Below are 18,176 nucleotides of genomic sequence, written 5' to 3' on the forward strand. Positions count from 1 at the left end.
GAACATTTTTAACATAGCACGCCATGGTTCTTTACTAAGTGGTCAGGATATGCCGTGAGGGGCCAAAGCTGATGTAATTCTCACTGGCATTTATCCCAGTATATCAATGATTTCTTTATATTACTTTTGTACTGTAACATACAATACCAGCACTGTACTTACAAATAATCACACCAACTATTATGTATATATATATATATATATATATATATATATATATATATTGCCAGACACCTTATTTTCATAAAGGGTAGCCACAAACAAATCGCCTCCACGTTGCCCGGTCCCCCACCATTACACTGCCCTGCTCCCAGGTCATCCCCCCCTCTATCACATACCTCTCCATTCCATCCCTCCATCTCATCCTTGACCTTCCCCTCCATTCCCCCCCATCCACCTCCCTCACATACACTCTTCTTGTTAGCCTCTCGCTCTCCATCCTCTCCACACCACCAAACCACCTCAATGTATTTCTCCTAACGCTTTCTACCACATCCACATACACACCACAATGCTCCTTCACTTCCTCATTTGTAAAACTGCCTTTCCATGTAACTCCACATGCTCCTCTTAAATAACTCATTTCCACTGCTCTCACGCTTGACTTGTGTCCTTCCAATATGGTCCAAGCTTTGCTTCCATACGTTACAGATGGTAGCACAATATTGCCATGCAGCGACTTTTTCTTTCCATGCTCACTTCCCTCTTTCTTATCATTGCTTTCAAAGAACAAACAGCCTTTCTTCCTTGTTGTACCCTTTCAAGCATTTCACCCTCTAAACTCACATCATTACTCATCACACTACCCAGGTACCTATACACAACTGTATGTACAGTACCCCTCCTAATTTTGGCACTGTTTTCATGTCAATCTACCATATTTAGACATTAAAACACACATAGGAATATCCAAAGTAATGCTAAACACTAAGAAAACCAAGAAAAAAACACCAAAAACCAAAAAATGCCCAACCTATAGATGACTGTATGTACAGTACCCCTCCTAATTTTGGCAGTTTTCAGGTCAATCTACCATATTTAGACATCAAAACACACAGAGGAATATCCAAAGTAATGCGAAACACCAAGAATACCACAAAAAAAAAAAAAAAAAAAAAAAAAAAAAAAAAAAACTATACACAACCGTATGTAGAGTACCCCTCCTAATTTTGGCACTGTTTTTAGGTCAATGTGCCATTTTTAAACATCGAAACACACACATAGGATTATCCATAGTAATGTTAAACATCATGAAACAATGCATAACCAACAAAAATCCACAAAAAAACTGACGACGGTTTGAAAATCTGTTGTCTGTGACGAGTGATTGCTCCCGAGGCTCAAAAAAAAATTCCTTGGCCAAATATGCCACTGCAAATTGGTTATATTGGTATAAATGGTATACCATCATCTTCACTGGTGTTTATACTATAAGCTAATAAAAAAATTTTGCCAACAACTTCCAAGAGTTAAGTACTGTATATGTCTTGGTGGTGCGTTAGTATCCCACCCTGTAAAAAGAACTAACTAAACAAGCAAATAAAGTGCCTCGGACCAGGACGAACCATTAGTTGACGACTACGGAACAGACAAAGGACATTCTGAGGGTGGGGACATGGAATGTGAGAGGAGTGAATGATGAAGTGCAAGAGAGAGAGAGAGATTGTTCAGGTACTTGAGGATACATAAGTGGATATATGTGGACTGACTGAAACTAAATGGCAAGGTGAAAGGGTGAGGGAGTGGGAATATGGTTTAGGTATATGTGCGGGAGTCAATGAGAATGAGAGGGCAAGAGAGGGAGTATGTCTGATGATAAGCAAGAAGTGGAAGGAGAATATAAGAGAGTATGGAACAGTGGGTGCAAGGATTGTATGGGTGAGGATGAAAGTAGGTATACAAGCGTGGGCGATTGTGTGTGTGTATGCTTCGACAGAGGACCGAGTGGCAAGAGTGAAAGATGAGTTTTGGGTGAGAGTAGAAGCATGTATGGACAAATCTGAGAGGAGCGAGAGAGTGCTTTTGATTGGAGACATGAATGGCAAAGTTGGGAATGGACGAGTGGATGGAGTGGTTGGTCAGTGGGGTGTGCCAGCTGAAGCAGATGGGAATTGTAGTGCATTGGTGGACATCTGTGCTGGTAAGGGGTTAAAGCCAACACCTACTTTCGGCATAAGATGATCCACCGGTATACATGGAGAGTAATGAGAAGGATGGATGGTGAACTTACTGAACGAAAGGCAATGATAGACTATGTGTATGTGGATGAGCGAATGAGAAGACAAGTGTTGGATGCAAGAATTTGGAGAGGGTGGGGGAATGGAGTCTCGGACCATCACTTAGTGATGGTCAAGGTAAAGCTGCAAAGAAAATGGTTGAGGAGACGAAGGGGAAGACAGGAGGAAACAGCTCCTGTGAGAAGAGTGGAGAAGTTACAAGACAGTGAGAAAATGGCAGAGTATAAGAGCATAGTGGAAGAAAGATTGGGAAGGTATGAGCTATAGCAGATGGAAGGGGTGGAAGATGTCTGTAAGATACTCACGGAAGAGATAGGCGCAGCGTGTGAGGTGGTTTGTGGAATGAGGAGATGCAAGGGACAGCATGGTGGAATGATGAGGTGAAACGAGCTGTAGAACAAAAGAAGAAGGCATATAGTGAATGGTTAGCGAGTAGAGGTAGGGGAGAAGATGAGAGAGAGAAGAGAGAGGTATATGTGAGCAGGAGAAGGGAGGTGAAGAGACTGGTGAAGGAGAGTAAGAAGAAAGTGGATGAAGAGTTTGGGAGGAATCTGAGTGTGAAATGGAAGGAGAGTAAGAAATTGTTCTGGAAGGAGGTAAAGAAAGTAAGGCAGTGTAAAATGGGAAAAAGTAGGGGAGTGAAAGATAGAAATAATAGATTGTTGGTGGAGAAGAGAGAGATATTGAGGAGATGGAAGGAGCACTCTGAAGATTTGTTGAATGTAGAGAGTGACAGCAGTGCGAGTATAAGTGGTTGGGGAATGGCTGGGAAAAGAGATGAGAGGAGGGAGGAAGAGATCAGTAGGACAGAAGTAGTGGAAGCACTGAAGAAGATCAAGTTGGGAAAGGCCCCAGGAATTGATGGTGAAATGCTGATGTATGGGGGTGAGATTGTTGTGGAGTGGATATGGAAGTTGTGTAGATTGGCTTGGGAAGAGGGAAGGGTTCCAGAGGACTGGAAATCATGTATAATTGTTCCTTTAAACAAAGGAAAAGGGGAGAGAGAAGTATGTGGTAACCATAGGGGTATTTGCCTTCTTAGTGTGACTGGTAAAATATATGGCAGAATATTCACTGACAGGGTTAGGCATATGACAGAGGAGCTAGTTGGAGAAGAACAAGGGGAATTTAGGAAGGGAAAAGGGTATGTAGATCAGATATTTTTTCTAAGATGTTTATTGGAGAAGTATCTAGAGAAGGGAAATAAAGTGTATGCTGCCTTCATGGACTTGGAGAAAGCTTATGACAGAATAGATAGGCAAGGTATGTGGAAGGTATTAAGAATATATGGAGCAGAGGGGAAACTGCTGAGTGCCGTGAAGAGTATGTACGAAGGAGCTACGGCTACAGTGCGAGTGGCTGGTGAGCTGAGTGAGTTCTTTGATCTCAATGTGGGACTGAAACAGGGTTGTGTGATGTCTCCATGGCTGTTTAATATATACATGGATGGGGTTGTAAAGGAGGAGTAGGTAGGGCAGTGGATGTGGGGGTGGCTCTGATGAATGAGGGTGAGATTTGGATGATTCCAGTGTTGCTGTTTGCTGATGATACAGTATTGTTGAGTGAAGATGAATGGGAGTTGCAAGGTTTGGTGAATGAATTTGGGACAGTGTGTAGGAGGAGGAAGCTGAAAGTTAATGTAAACAAAAGTAAAGTTATGGTGTTTGAAAGGAATGAAGTCACAATGTACAGTAAGGTTGGATGGTGAGGATATGGAGAATGTGAGTGCATTTAAGTACAGTACTTGGGTAGTGTGATGAGTAAGGATGGAACTTCGGGGGATGAAGTGCAGGAAAGGGTACAGCAGGGAAGGAAGGTTGTTGGTTCACTGAAAGCAGTGATGAGGAATAGAGAGGTGAGTATGGAAGTTAAGAAGTCACTGCATGACAGTATTGTGATCCCTACCCTGACGTATGGAAGCGAGGTGTGGACCCTGCAAGAGGGGAACAAGTCAAGAGTGAGAGCAGTAGAAATGAGTTACTTGAGAGGAGCATGTGGAGTGACATGGAGGGACAGGTTGACGAATGAAGAAGTGAAGGAACGTTGTGGGGTGGATGTGCGTGTGATTGAGAAAATTAGGAGAAATATACTGAGGAGGTTTGGACATGTGGAGAGAATGGAGAATGAAAGACTGACTAAGAGGGTGTATGTAGGTGAGGTGGAGGGAGGGAGAGGGAGGGGTAGACCGAGGATGAGGTGGAGGGATGGAGTTGAGAGGTATATGAGGCAGGGGGGGGGGTGTTGGGGGAGGGCAGTCAAATGGTGGGTGACAGAGCGACTTAGAGGCATTTTGTCTGCGGCCACCCTTTGCAGGATTAGGGCGTCGGGCTATAGATAGAAAGATAGATATGTCTTCAAGCAGAATTTCATGAGCTTTCTCATTGTCATCTCGGAATTTCCATGTGACCAATGGTGGTCAAATAAATCGCAAAAAACTCTGAAAACTCATGAGTCAATGCTATCACCATGGAAGAGGGTAAGGACTGAGAGAGTGAGGGGGGAGCCGGGAGGGTATGGAGGAGGGAAAGAAAGGGGGCCGAGTGGCCATGCAGAAACACAACGCACTGTGACCGGGGGATGTTCAACCTTTGGTAGAGAGGCGGACAGCCACTGTAGCCGATGGAGGTGGCCGTTGGGAAACACTTAGCTCCCGTGGCCATGTGATATATTCAGTGGGAAATGCACATGGACATTTTGACACGCCTTGCAGGTTACAGTTGTATTACTCGGGTGCTGGGGGTTCGTTGGGAGTGATAGGACAAGCACACAATTCTGACCATTCAGTACAAGGGCAGATGGACATTTTAGCTCTGGTTGTGGGTTACAGACTACTAACCGCTCATGGCTCGAGCCCAGCGGCCATGATACTGAATGTCTGAACATGTCGGCTGGCCAGCCGAAGTTCTTGGGCACTTTTACGTCTGGATAATAGAAAGTAAATTCGGATAACGGTTTAACAGAGTTAAGGTCCGGCATCTGGATAATGAGCGTCAGGATAATTGAGGGATCACTACACACACACACACACACACACTCATAGATAGATAGATAGATAGATAGACAGATAGATATATATCCTTCCATCCATCATCCAACCCTAAGCCGCCCCATGAGGAGTGAAGAAGCCCCGGGCTAGGCAGGTTGGTCCTGTCATTTAAGTTGGTGGCAATACAGGCAGACCCTGAGAAACAATACCCCTATATGCGATACCCCAGTTTGGCGATGGAGGTAGAAATACCACCCAATCCCGCCTAATGATGGCCAAATTCCAGTTTAACGATGTTTTTGTTTTTAACTGATTTTGATGATATTTTAGACTTAAATTTGTCTTTAGGTTCATTTATAAACTGTTTTTAGACTTCCATTAACGTGTTTTAGTCATACATAAAGTGAACATTGTCACTTTGGGGTACAGTTTACTAAGTCTGTTTTCCAGATTTATATCTAATGATTTTCAAATTTTATTTTTGGGCTTAGGTGAGCTATAAACCGCTCTTGGGCTCAGTATAGCTTGTTTTAGCCCGTTGAGAGCAATAGGCCTCATTTGCGACTTATCAGAGTTGAAAGTGATAGGCCTCAAATGAGTGCGATTTTCAAAGGTGTACCAAAACCGCGCCACGAGGAGTAGGTGGCTGAAATTTGTATGGCAAATAGGGGCACGTGGCAACTCTTGATATCACCCATGCAAAGCTCCATATACGCTCAGAATACGTTCATGCGTGCACGGACACAATGGAGAGTGCACTAATTTTCCTCCCATGACGCTACCAACCCTGCACCTGGCGCTTAGAGGATCTACACACACACACACACACACACACACACACACACACACACGAGAGAGAGAGAGAGAGAGAGAGAGAGAGAGAGATAAACGGGATCTGCACACACACACACACACACGAGAAAGAGAGAGAGAGAGAGAGAGAGAGAGGGAGAGAGATTGACAATACAGTAATCATGTGATCCTTGCCCAGGCCATGGTAAATATAAGCTGTTTTTCCTGGACAATGACCTACCTCAATCACAGGGGATGGTGGGTTGCTCTCGCCACCAGCTGTTCATCTTCTGGCCATTTTATCTCACCATCACATGACTTAATGTGGTCATATACTCTATAATTATAAATACAGTATATATATATATATATATATATATATATTACCGGATGCACATGAACATGTCCAAGACGATGATGTGTGTTTCATTCAATCCTGTAAGACTTGAAATTTCAGCCAAATCGCTGTTTGGTGCCCGGTACCTACGGAAGCATGGTCGCTCTCCCTGGTTAAAAGCTATCTGGTGGTTCAAGTTAACTAGAAACTTGTTTTTGGACTCATTTGGGTGGGTTTAGGACTTGGCTGAGTGGAACCCAAGGCTGAAAAATGCATCCCTATACTTTACATGTTAAAGCTACCCTGAGATACGATACCCGGTCTAGAGATGGGATTTTACTTAACCAATTGCATTGTTAAACCGGGGGATGCCTGTACTGTCAAAGCTGAGGGACACTGGCCATAAGCAGTTTCCCACAAGGGTGTGGGAAGTAATTGCGCCTTGTGCAGTACAAGTATACCATATTTCGTGACATGTTAGACGCTCCAGTGTGAAAGACGCACCCTAATTCTGGAAGGGAAGTTCTGAGAAAAAAAGTATGGCTTGACCAAGACTACAGAAAGGTTGCTTGATATGAGCATTTTTCACTAAAATACACACTAATCTTTCAGAATCTCTATTCAGTACTATACATCTGTCTTTGGTTTCTTTATTTTTATGTAAAAGAAGGGTACAAGACATGAAAACAAACAACCCCTTCCTTATGTAATGTTACTTCCATCCGTGACACTGTCTTAACACATTAGAGTCTCTCTTCAGTACCGTATATATATGTTTGGTGTCTTGATTTTTATGTATGAGAAGGGTACAAGACAAGAAAACAAACAAACAACTCCTTCCTTATAAAATGTTACCGGTACTCCATACCACGACACCATCTTAACACTACCGGTTTGTTTATGAAGTCCGAAGTGTCCAATTCCTTTTGTACAATAATTTGAGATGTGATGTTCATCTCTATTAAAGTACAGGTACACTAAATATGTATCAGTATATAGAGATAAATATTATTTTTCATGAACTTAAAAAAAACAAAACTCAATAAAACCCATTCTTTCATTCATTTAAGAAAATACAAAGGCCATTAACCCTTTAACCGCGGGCACTGTTTTGCCCTGACTGTCCTCTCCCGCGGGGGTTTCGACCAAAATGTAAACAAACTTTAAACCTTTATAACTCTGCACAGAATAAATCTAGAGCAAAAAATAAGGTACCATTAGAAAGTACTAACCTTCGGCTTTGCAATGATGTAGGTTTCATGATTTCGTTGACTATCACTGGATGGGCAGTGCCATTAGAAGTGAGCGATCTAAAATCACTATTTTTCGCTCACACACCACTACCTTCGCCCATACACCATTACCAAATGCCAACCTCATTCTGATAATAATACTATAAACATATATGAACACTGCACATACGATAAATACCCACTCTGTGTTCACTGAGGCAGGTAAAAGGCACTGTAATTACCCGCACTTCACTGCCACATCAGTGGTGTTGTAATCACTATTTTTCGCTCACACACCATTACCAAATGCCAACCTCATTCTGATAATAATACTATAAACATATATGAACACTGCACATACGATAAACACCCACTCTGTGTTCACTGAGGCAGGTAAAAGGCACTGTAATTGCCTGCACTTCACTTCCACATCAGCAGTGTTGTCACTCACACAGCTGGACAGATACTGATGCGTGTTTGGTCCGGGGTGGGGTGGGGGGCCCAGGGGGTGGGAGGTGGGGCCCCAGGGGAGGGAGGAGGGAGGTGGGGGTCGGCTGGAGTGAAAGAACTTAATAGCTACTCTCCCTTGAAACAATTGGCGCACGAAAAAAATGCGGGGTATTCAAAATATTCACAAACATTCGAGAATGACACCCGCGGTTTGGTCCAGTTTTTGCAATGTCATTCTGGAATGACACCCGCGGTTAAAGGGTTAAGTGAAGGAATACACTATATCTCCAAAACAAATGCCTGCATGTCTTCAAATGTCTGCATGTATTGAATTCTAGAATCACCTACAACACAACCAAGTTTTCGAAAATCAATTACAAGGAACGTTTACACCATTTTATGTACCCCCTAAAAGTACCAGAAGCCATCCTAACATGGGGTGATCGAATTTCCATATCGCTAGGCGCTAAACTGCTAAACCGCTAACAATGCTGTAATTTCTGGAAGTATTATTTAATGTTGCAACTGTTTTTCCCATTTTTCACTAACAGTAATATAAGACTGCTTCCTTCTATGATGCTCTTGTATCGAATGAAACAAAATATCAGTAAGATGTGCCAGCCTAACAAGGGTTTTTGAATTTCCATATGAGACAGATGTCTGATACATTGACTCAACAAAAGTCATGCTAGCCAACATCTCCAATATGATTCCCCTGCTAGTTAGTGATTGGATAGCAAGTGATCATTACTGCCTTTCTGAGTGTTAGCAAGGGGTTCAGAAGTGATCATGTTCTGAGAGCTGGGGGAACGCTAGGTGTTAAACTGCTAAAAAGCTGTAATTTCAGACAGTACTGTTTAATGTTGCATTTGTTTTTTCCGTTTTTCACTAACGGTAATATAAAACTGTTTCCTTCTATTATATTCTTGTTTCGAATGAAACAAAATATCAGTAAGAGAAGCCAGCGAAATAAGGGTTATTGAATTTCCATATGAGACAGACGTCTGTTACAATGACTCACATGTCATGCTAGCCATCATCTCCAGTATGATTCCTTTACTAGTTACCGAGTGGATGGCAAGCAAAGTGATCATGACTGCATTTCAGAAGGTTAGCAGGGAGTTCACCAGTGATCATGTTAGCCTGCTAAAGTAGGATGTATGCTAGATGCTACATTGCTAAACTGCTATACCGCTAAACTCCCAGACCGTCACATGGCCAGTTGTAAACAAACCCTAAATTTTTTCTTGAGCCTGGATGTTTCTTATTGTAAAATCTGAGTATATACACAAGTGAATGTACCTTTTTAAAATAAATCAAAGGTGTTTATACTCTAAAAAATACTTGACTGCCAAACAGTGAGATGATCCTCTGTATAGGTGATTCTTCTAAATGGAGCCAGGGTCTTAGTCTTGCCTCCAGGATGCAAGGGGATATCTGAAGGTGATTTTGAGACAAAAAAGTGCATCTTCCACGCCACGAAATACGGTACCTCGATATACGATACCCCTATGTGATATCTCGGCTTAACGATGGGGGTAGAAATATCACCATACCCCTCCTAACGATGGCCAAACACCGGTTTTTAATGATAGGTTTTGATTTTTAAAACCAATTTTGATGATACTTTAGACTAAAATTGTCTTTAGGTTGATTTATAAACTGTTTTTAGACTTACATTAATGTATTTTAGCACAGGTGTCGTGAACATTGTCATTTTAGAGTACAGCTTACTAAGCTTGATTTTTTCCAGACTTATAATTGACAATTTTCAGATTTTATTTGTTGGTTTTAGTGAATTATTTACAGGCATTAGGCTTGCAGCTACTCCAAACTGACTTAGGACGTCTCCCCACAAGATATTAAAAAACACAGAAATCATAGTGCACCACAATGTTTGTTCATGAAATGCCATTCATTCATATGAAATCATGTTTCCTTCATTTTTCGGGGCCAGTTGGATGCATTTTGGCATGAAATCACTTAGATCTCTTAAGTAATCTATAGACATTTCTTTGCACCAAACATCTGTCAGTTCAATCATCAGGTTGTCCAGATTGGGTATCTTCTCTGCCATGATTTTCTTCATCTTTGCCTGGCAGTGTTCTATTGGATTTAGATCCGGACTGTTGCCAAGCCAGTCAAGGACTTCAATCTGATTATTCTGAAGCCATTTTTGTCACCTTTCTTGACTTGTGACATGGAGCTGAATCGTGCATGAAAAAGTCGTTCCCATGAATAGCAAAAAAGTTTAACAAGTGATCACTCAGAACTTGAAAGTTCCAGCCACCATTCATCATCAAGTTCTTAGAAAGAAAGTAGAGGCCTCCCCTTCCCATTTCACCTGAGAAACATCCCCATACCATTACTGTTTGTGGGTGCTTAACAATCGGCACCATGTAAGCAGGGTCATGTCAGCTACAGGAGGCAGGGCGACAAACCTTGGCAGAACGCACCTGAACAACTGAAATGTCCTTTCATTGGAAAACATAACTTTTCTCCACTCATCCGATGTCCAGTGTGCACACTTCTTGGCAAACTGAATGCGCTGCTTCTTCATTTGGTCAGTGAGAAACGGTTTCTTGGCTGCAGTGTGGCTTGGCAAACCCAGCTCCTTCTGCAAGCGGTGTTGGATAGTTCGAATTGAGATGTCTTGTAACAGCTGGGGATGCATTCTTTTCAATTCTGCTGCTGTTAGTTGAGGATCCTTGATTACTTCCCTCTTCAGAAGTGTATCTGTACCTCTGGAAGTCGTCCTCTTCTTTCCACCGCCATACTTGTGCTCTGGTACGACATCAGGTGGCAGGCCATGTGCTGCAGCAAGAATCTTCATAATGGTCGACTCTGCGCATCCAGTACATTCACAGATCTTGTTGATAGGGACATTATCCTGCCTCCATGCAATGATATGGACCCTCTCATCCCTTGAGCAGTATTTTCCAGGCATGACAACTCAACTCTAGGAAAATAACAGGGCTAACAGAAATGCATACGAAAAAAGAGGGAGGTGCAAGTTCGGAGCGACAGGAACATATATTCCCACTCTCGCTTCTGGGCAAGCACTGACATGCTGAGTGTTTCACCACCTCCCACCAACACCAGAGGAGTTGCCAGTTACTTCTTGCCCAAAAAATTCACTTGGTAGACGTGGAAACACAAAGTAAAGACAGACAACTCTCCCATAGCAATTCTGTGTGTGTAGGTCCCAAGACAATTTGCAGTGGGCGTAGGATAGCTTCTATACAGCTGTTAGGGAATTTAGATTGGCTTTAAACTTGTTCTTGGGCTCATTTGGGTGGGATTTGGACTAATTAGGGGAGAAACCCAAGGCTGATAAATGCATCCCATTACTTTACATGTTAAATCTACCCCAATAGGCCTACATGATACCCTGCCTAACGATGGGTTTTTACCTACACTAGCCAAATGCAATTTAGATTGGCTTTAAACCTGTTCTTGGCCTCATTTGGGTGGGATTTGGACTTGGTTAGGGGAGAAACTCAAGGCTGAAAAATGCATCCCATTACTTTACATGCTAAATCTACCCCGATAGGCCTACATGATACCCTGCCTAATGATGGGTTTTTACGTATACTAACCAAATGCATTGTTAAACCGGGGTATTACTGTACTTGTGATTACAAACTGGATGCATAAAAGATGTAGTGATATTTGAGGTAGACTGCGAGACAGTGCGATTTTGAGTGCAATGTGCCAAGAAGAGCACATAGAGATTGTCGGGTGTCAAAGGACTGATCCTGCTGGTGAGTCTCTTCAGTGTGTGGAAGTTTCTTTTTTTTGAGGGACATATTATACACTGAAGGTGGGGATGGAGCTAGCTTTGTGGCCAGGGTAAGGACTAGCTGGTGGAAGTTCAAGAAGCTTTTACCTCTCCTGATACTGATAAGACTCTCCCTCCATGCTAATGGATCTTTTTATGTGGCAAGTGTTAGGACTGTAATGATGCATGGTACCGGTAGTGAGAAAGGGGAAAAGGATGATGCTATCCACAGACTCAAACTGATAGAAATGACAACAATTAGATGAATGTGAAGTGCGTCCTTGAATGCGAGGCCTGCGAGGGGCTAGGTTTAAGAGTGAAGAGTTGAAAGGAAGAATGGTACAGGTATACCCCAGTTTAACGATGCAATTGGTCATGTAAAAGCCCATTGTTAGGCGGGGTATCATATCTCAGGGTAGATTTAACATGTAAAGTACAGAGTTGCATTTTTGAGCCCTTAGTTCCCCCCCCAACCAAGTTTTAAACCCAATCAAATGAGTCCAAAAACAAGTTTAAAGCCAATCTAATTGGCCTAACAGCTGTAAAAGAAACTAACCTAAGAAAACCACTTGTAAATAACTAACTAAAACCAACAAATAAAAACTGAAAATTCTCAAATGTCTGGAAAAAATCAAGCTTAGTAAACTATACCCCAATATGACAATGTTCACCCCATTTATGGCTAAAATACATTCATCTAAGTCTAAAAACAGTTTATAAATCAACCTAAACACAATTTGTCTAAAATATACCGTAAACTGGGGTGAATTCGGACTCGGGGCGAATTCAGATATTATTGCAATAAAAAGTTGTTTAAATTAATTCATAATTAATGAATAAACATATTAGAAATCTGTTTGCTCCCAATTGTTTGTAATTCTTTACTGTACTTTCGTATATAAAGATACTTAATATATCACGTGACACATACCAAATACTGTACATGTATATACTAAAAAGCAAACATATGTAAAAAGAATAAAATTTGTAACACCGGCAAACTTTCTTTGGCAGAAATGTTAATGAATAGTTGCAGGAAAATCTTCGGTGCCCGGATGTACTTTCATGCGTAGTGTGAAAGTGCAAAGTAAGTAATTGGCGTTATCTTCTCAATTAATCCCTTAACTGGGCATTTAATGAAATTTATAAAATTTTAATGCAAATTGGAGTCAGTTCAGACATGGGGTGAATTTGGACAGGGGGAGTATGAACGAAAAAAGTAACATTTTTTACAATGTACAGTTGCTTATAATTTGCCAGATGTGGATATTGTGTGTAACAGGGTTCATATGTATCATTTACAGGTATACTCTTGAACTTTAATGGTACTATCTGTTTAAACAAGGTCACCCAATGACTCGAACATTTAAGAAAAGAACTGGTGGAGATCAAGGTCCTTATCGTAGTGAAAAAGGCAAGCAAAAAACTGGTAAAGCCAAATAATCATGTTAAATATCACCTGTAACTTATATTCCATCAGTCTTCCAAAATGAAATTATTAGTCAAGAAATGATTGTTCCATATACAGTACTAAGGTTTGTAGCTAGATTTATCTTATCTACATGTGTTCTAATATGTTTTATTTAAACCAAGGAAAAAAATAAAATTGCTGCTGTGTTCATATCTCATTATAGACATTAGCTTATTTTGTCAGGGAGTGGGATTATTTTTGTACTGGAAGAACATTTTTTTAAAAGCCCAAGAGCGTCCGAAATGGCTCCACATATGGCCGAGACTAAACTGGGAACCCAGGGTAGTCATATGCATTCATTTTCTATTTATGTATGAATTTATACAGTGTGTCCGAATTCACCAAAGTGTGAGTACAAATTCGGACACCCATTACTATATTTGCTATAATTATATATGAAACATTTTAAATTTTGTACTGCTATGATTCAATACCCTAGTGGACCAGCTCAACATACAGTACTTAAGATCTTGGACTGAATTAGAAACTAGATTACATGGCACAAAAAAACGAAAAAATTGTCCGAATTCACCCCAGTACTCAAAAAAAAAAAAAAAAAAAAAAAAAAAAAAAAAAAATCTATCGTTAAACTGGGGTTTGGCCATCATTAGGCAGGGTATGGTGGTATTTGTACCCCCCAAGTTAAGCCGGAGTATCGCATCTAGGGGTATCGTATATCGAGGCATACCAGTACTGGAGTCTATTAATACTGTGATGAGGAGGGGCAGACTGAGATGGTTTGGGCATGTGGAGAGGATAGAGGACAACAGTTGGATGCGGAAAGAGAAAAATGTGAACACTGGGGGGAGGGTGGCGAGAGGCAGACTGAAAAAGAACTGGGACAAGGTCACAGTGTCATCTCAGAGATAGGGGATTGAACAGGAGGCTGCCAGAGATCAAGCAGTATGGAAAGCCACCATTAGGTAACCGAGGCCAATGCATGCATGATGGAGCCTTTACAAATGATATGAGATATATTGTATACTGTATACATATACAGAAGTTGAGTATCCGAACCTGTTCATTAACCAGACGCTGGACCTTGGCTCTATTAGACCATTATCCGAATTTAATTGCTATTATCCAGACGTAAAAGTCCCTGAGAACTTTGGCCGGCCAGCCGACATGTTCAAACATTTGGCATCATGGCTGCTGGGCTCGAGCCACAAGCAGGAAGTAGGCCGCAACCCATAACCAGAGTTAAAATATCCGTCCGTCCCTGTGATGAAGTCAAAGTTGAGCACTTGTGTGATCACTCCCAACGAACCCCCAGCACCCAAGTAATACACCTGTAACCCACATGCAGTGTCAAAAAGTCTGTACACATCTTCACCCAAAGTCCAAAGTTGCAGGGCCACCAATTTAAGTCTTTCCTAACTGCCCCTGGGACTGTAACACAGACTGCAAGCCACGAGTACATGTTCGATGACAGCAGCTGTCCGCCTCTCTACCAAACATCCAAAGTCCCCTAGTCACCGTGAGTTGTATTTCTGCATGGCCACTCGGCATCTAACAGACTTCAAGCTACGAGTAAATGTACAGTAAAACCACCCATCCCCCTTGTGACAGAAGGGAGAGAATCCTGCCCACAGCTTCATTTCTCCCCCCCTCCCATTCCTCCTCCATACCCTCCCACTTCCCCCCTTACTCCCTACCATCCTCTGTGGTGATAACACTGACTCATGAGTTTTTACATTTTTTTGTGATTTATTCAACTACTATGGGTCATATCAAAATTATGAAAAATCCACAAGAAAACTAATGAAATTCTGCATCTGGACATATACTTAATTCTTGGAAGGTGCTGACAAAATTTTGCACTAGGATGGTGTGAAGTTATATGATGATAAGTTTTACTCCTGAATACTTTATACTCACTGCATTTCTGTACTTTTACTTATTAGTTTTCTGTGTATTTATTACCTTATAGTATAAACACCAGCAAAGATGAAGGTACACAATTTATACCAATATAACCAATTTCCAGTGGCATATTTGGCTGTGGAATTTTTCTTGAGCCCGAGAGCAAACATTCGTCACAGATAACTGATTTTCAAACTGTCTTCAGTTTTTTTGCAGATTTTTGTTGCTTGTGCATTTCTTTCTTGAGGTTTGGCAATAATACGGATAATCCTATCTGTGTTTTGATGTCTCAATATGGCAGAATGACCGGAAAACAGTACCAAAATTAGGAGGGGTACTGTACATAGTGAATGTTCTTTGGTTTTCAATATTTTTTGCACGGTTTTCTTTGTGTTTAGCATTACTTTGGATATCTGTGTGTGTTTTGATGTCTAATTATGGTAGACTGACCAGAAAACTGAGCCAAAATTAGGATGGGTACTGTACATACAGTACTATAGTGTATAGGTAGGGTGTTTTTTTTTTTTTTTTTCATGGTTTTCTTGGTGTTTAGCAATACTCTGGATATTCCTATATGTGTTTTGATGTCCAAATATAGCAGAGTGACCTGAAAACAGTGCCAAAATTAGGAGGGGTACTGTACACACAGTTTGTCAATTTGCCTTTATGTAGTCAGTGAAGCAATGTTAATGCAAACATGTTTTATTTACCCAGACTTGACTAATTTGGGTGATTTTTCAAATTTTCCTGGACTGTTTTCAGTGATATAAAGCAAGATGTTATAATTACCAATAGCTGTGTTTTTGCTTCAAAATCTTTCTCTTCCTTCAAGCCCTACATGACCTCTTTAGTGAGCACTGACAGTAGTCTGTGGGCTGAAAATGTGTTTAGTGAACATTATCATTCAATAACATCACACAACTTCAGAACACTCTATAACCCCAGTATTAATAAAAAAAAATCTGAACATTTACCATGAATAGCATAATAACACTAAATATTAAATCTGAAATTGTACGGTGAGCCTTCATAGACAAGCCACATTATATAAAGTACGAAGTTGCAGAAAAAAAGTGACAGATAAGTTTACAAATAATTTTCACCGTAGTTAAGGCAGAGGAACCTAACAATTCTCCGATTTCAAGGTTCCTGACGCTTCACTCCTACATCAGGTTTTAATGGCACCAGATCACTAAATCTCCCGGAACAGTCACAATCACACAGACATGAGAAACAACTGAGCTCATGATAAAGTTGCTGTTATCAGGTCGGTCACAATATTGTATAAACACCATTATTCTGGTTAACGGACACATAAACCACGGGCTTTCTTACCACACGCGTGTCCGGTCAGTACATGTCCACTAAAACTATAACTCCAGATGCACCAAATGAGATAATTATCTCAAATTTTCAACAACAGAAGAATGACAACAGTAGAGTCAGAATCATAGGATCGAAAATGGAATAAACACCACAAATCCAGAAAAACTGAACAAAAGAGCATCGCGTCTCCCAGTGAAAACAATCCTATGATATCATATGTTTTATAAATAGCATCCAGTATCCATACGTTATGCTCTGTGAAATACCTTGTGGTGTTTGAATCATCTATACTTCTGCTCAACATCCCATGAAAATTACGTCACAAGAGAATTGACCAATCAACTACCTATTTCAGTGCGGCAAACATAAATGAGGGAGGGAGGAAAACAACAACGAAGGAAAGGTTAAGCTGTAAGGTCAAAAAGAGAATAAGCAATGTAAAAGAAGAGACCAATTTATTGAAAGATGTGAAAAGGAAGTGATATACTGAAATATAACCTTCAAAGAAAAAAAAAAAGTGAATTGAAAGAGGTGAAAGATGTGAAGAAAAGGAGGTGAAGTACTGAAATATAATCTTCAAAGTAAAAATAAAGTGAGAAAAAAGAAAAGGGACACGACAGATGACGAGATGAGTAAGTGGGAAATGTGAATGAAAAAGGAATGGATAAAAACAAAACAAATGTAAGAGGTGGCACGTGCATTAAGCGTAGGCTAACCATTTTTTTTTTTTTTCTGGAATCTTCACTTCGATTTATCACTATTATTTTTTCCCTCGCTGTGGGTGAGGTAAGGTCAACAAGGAATGCAATAAAAAGGAAGAACTATGAAACGCATACACCTTTCAAGAATAACCATCTGTTTATAATTTTTTCGTGCATTCTAAGGCGTCAGGTGAATGACAACGCGTCGAGCTTGTATTCTTGTTTTGTTTTGTTTTTTCTTTTTTTCTCTCATTTCTTTACAGATGGATTTTCCATACACCTACTATTACCAGACAGTCAGTAGGCTATGTCGGTCTCGGTCTTGTGAGAGTCACCGTTGGTTCAACGAGGTGTGGCTCTCTTTCAAAGCAACTTACGAAAAAATGAGAAAAGAGAGAAACAGGGCAGTGTGTGCTTTAAAGAGTATAGGTGTTGTAAATACTCCCATCCTTTCTTACCACACCCCTCTCCCCAGCACTGTATGAGATCTCATTAGTCACACTTTTTCCAGCTATTCTTTTACACACTCATCTGTTGTTAAATTTCGCCCATGCACCCTACTCAGAAAGTTAAATCGGGGAAAGCCCCAGGAATTGATGGAGTGTGTGGTGAGATGCTGAAGCATGGGGGAGAGATAGTAGTAGAATGGATGTGGAAGATGTGCAGATTGGCCTGGGAGGAAGGTAGAGTCCCGGAGGATTGGAAGTCAGGTATAATTATTCCCTTGTACAAAGGAAAAGGGGAAAAAGAAGTGTGTGGTAATCATTGGGGCATTTGTCTTCTTAGTATAATAGGAAAAGTGTATGGTAGGATACTTATAGACAGAGTTAGAGAAAGAACAGAGAAATTAGTTGGAGAAGAACAGGGAGGCTTTAGGAAGGGAAGAGGTTGTGTAGATCAGATATTCATTCTTAGATCTTTAGTGGAAAAGTTTCTAGAGAAGGGAAAGAAGTTGTATGCGGCTTTCATGGATTTGGAGAAAGCATATGACAGGGTGGAT

At 40.9% G+C, this 18,176-nt stretch overlaps 1 protein-coding gene across 1 annotated transcript in view; it reads right to left on the reverse strand.

Annotated features, from left to right (window-relative positions):
- The window catches only part of Su(dx) (WW domain containing E3 ubiquitin protein ligase suppressor of deltex), a 279,179-nt gene extending 262,588 nt beyond the window's left edge, over positions 1 to 16,591 (reverse strand). Inside the window, exon 1 of the mRNA XM_080282428.1 lies at positions 16,485 to 16,591. The gene's annotated coding sequence lies outside the window, so the exon portion shown is untranslated. The remainder of the gene's footprint in view (positions 1 to 16,484) is intronic.
- Positions 16,592 to 18,176: the final 1,585 nt, after the last annotated feature.

Source organism: Coenobita brevimanus, chromosome 93 (assembly GCF_032717465.1).
Source record: "Coenobita brevimanus isolate Jiangsu-jjx chromosome 93, ASM3271746v2, whole genome shotgun sequence".
NCBI classification, from domain to species: Eukaryota; Metazoa; Arthropoda; class Malacostraca; order Decapoda; family Coenobitidae; genus Coenobita; species Coenobita brevimanus.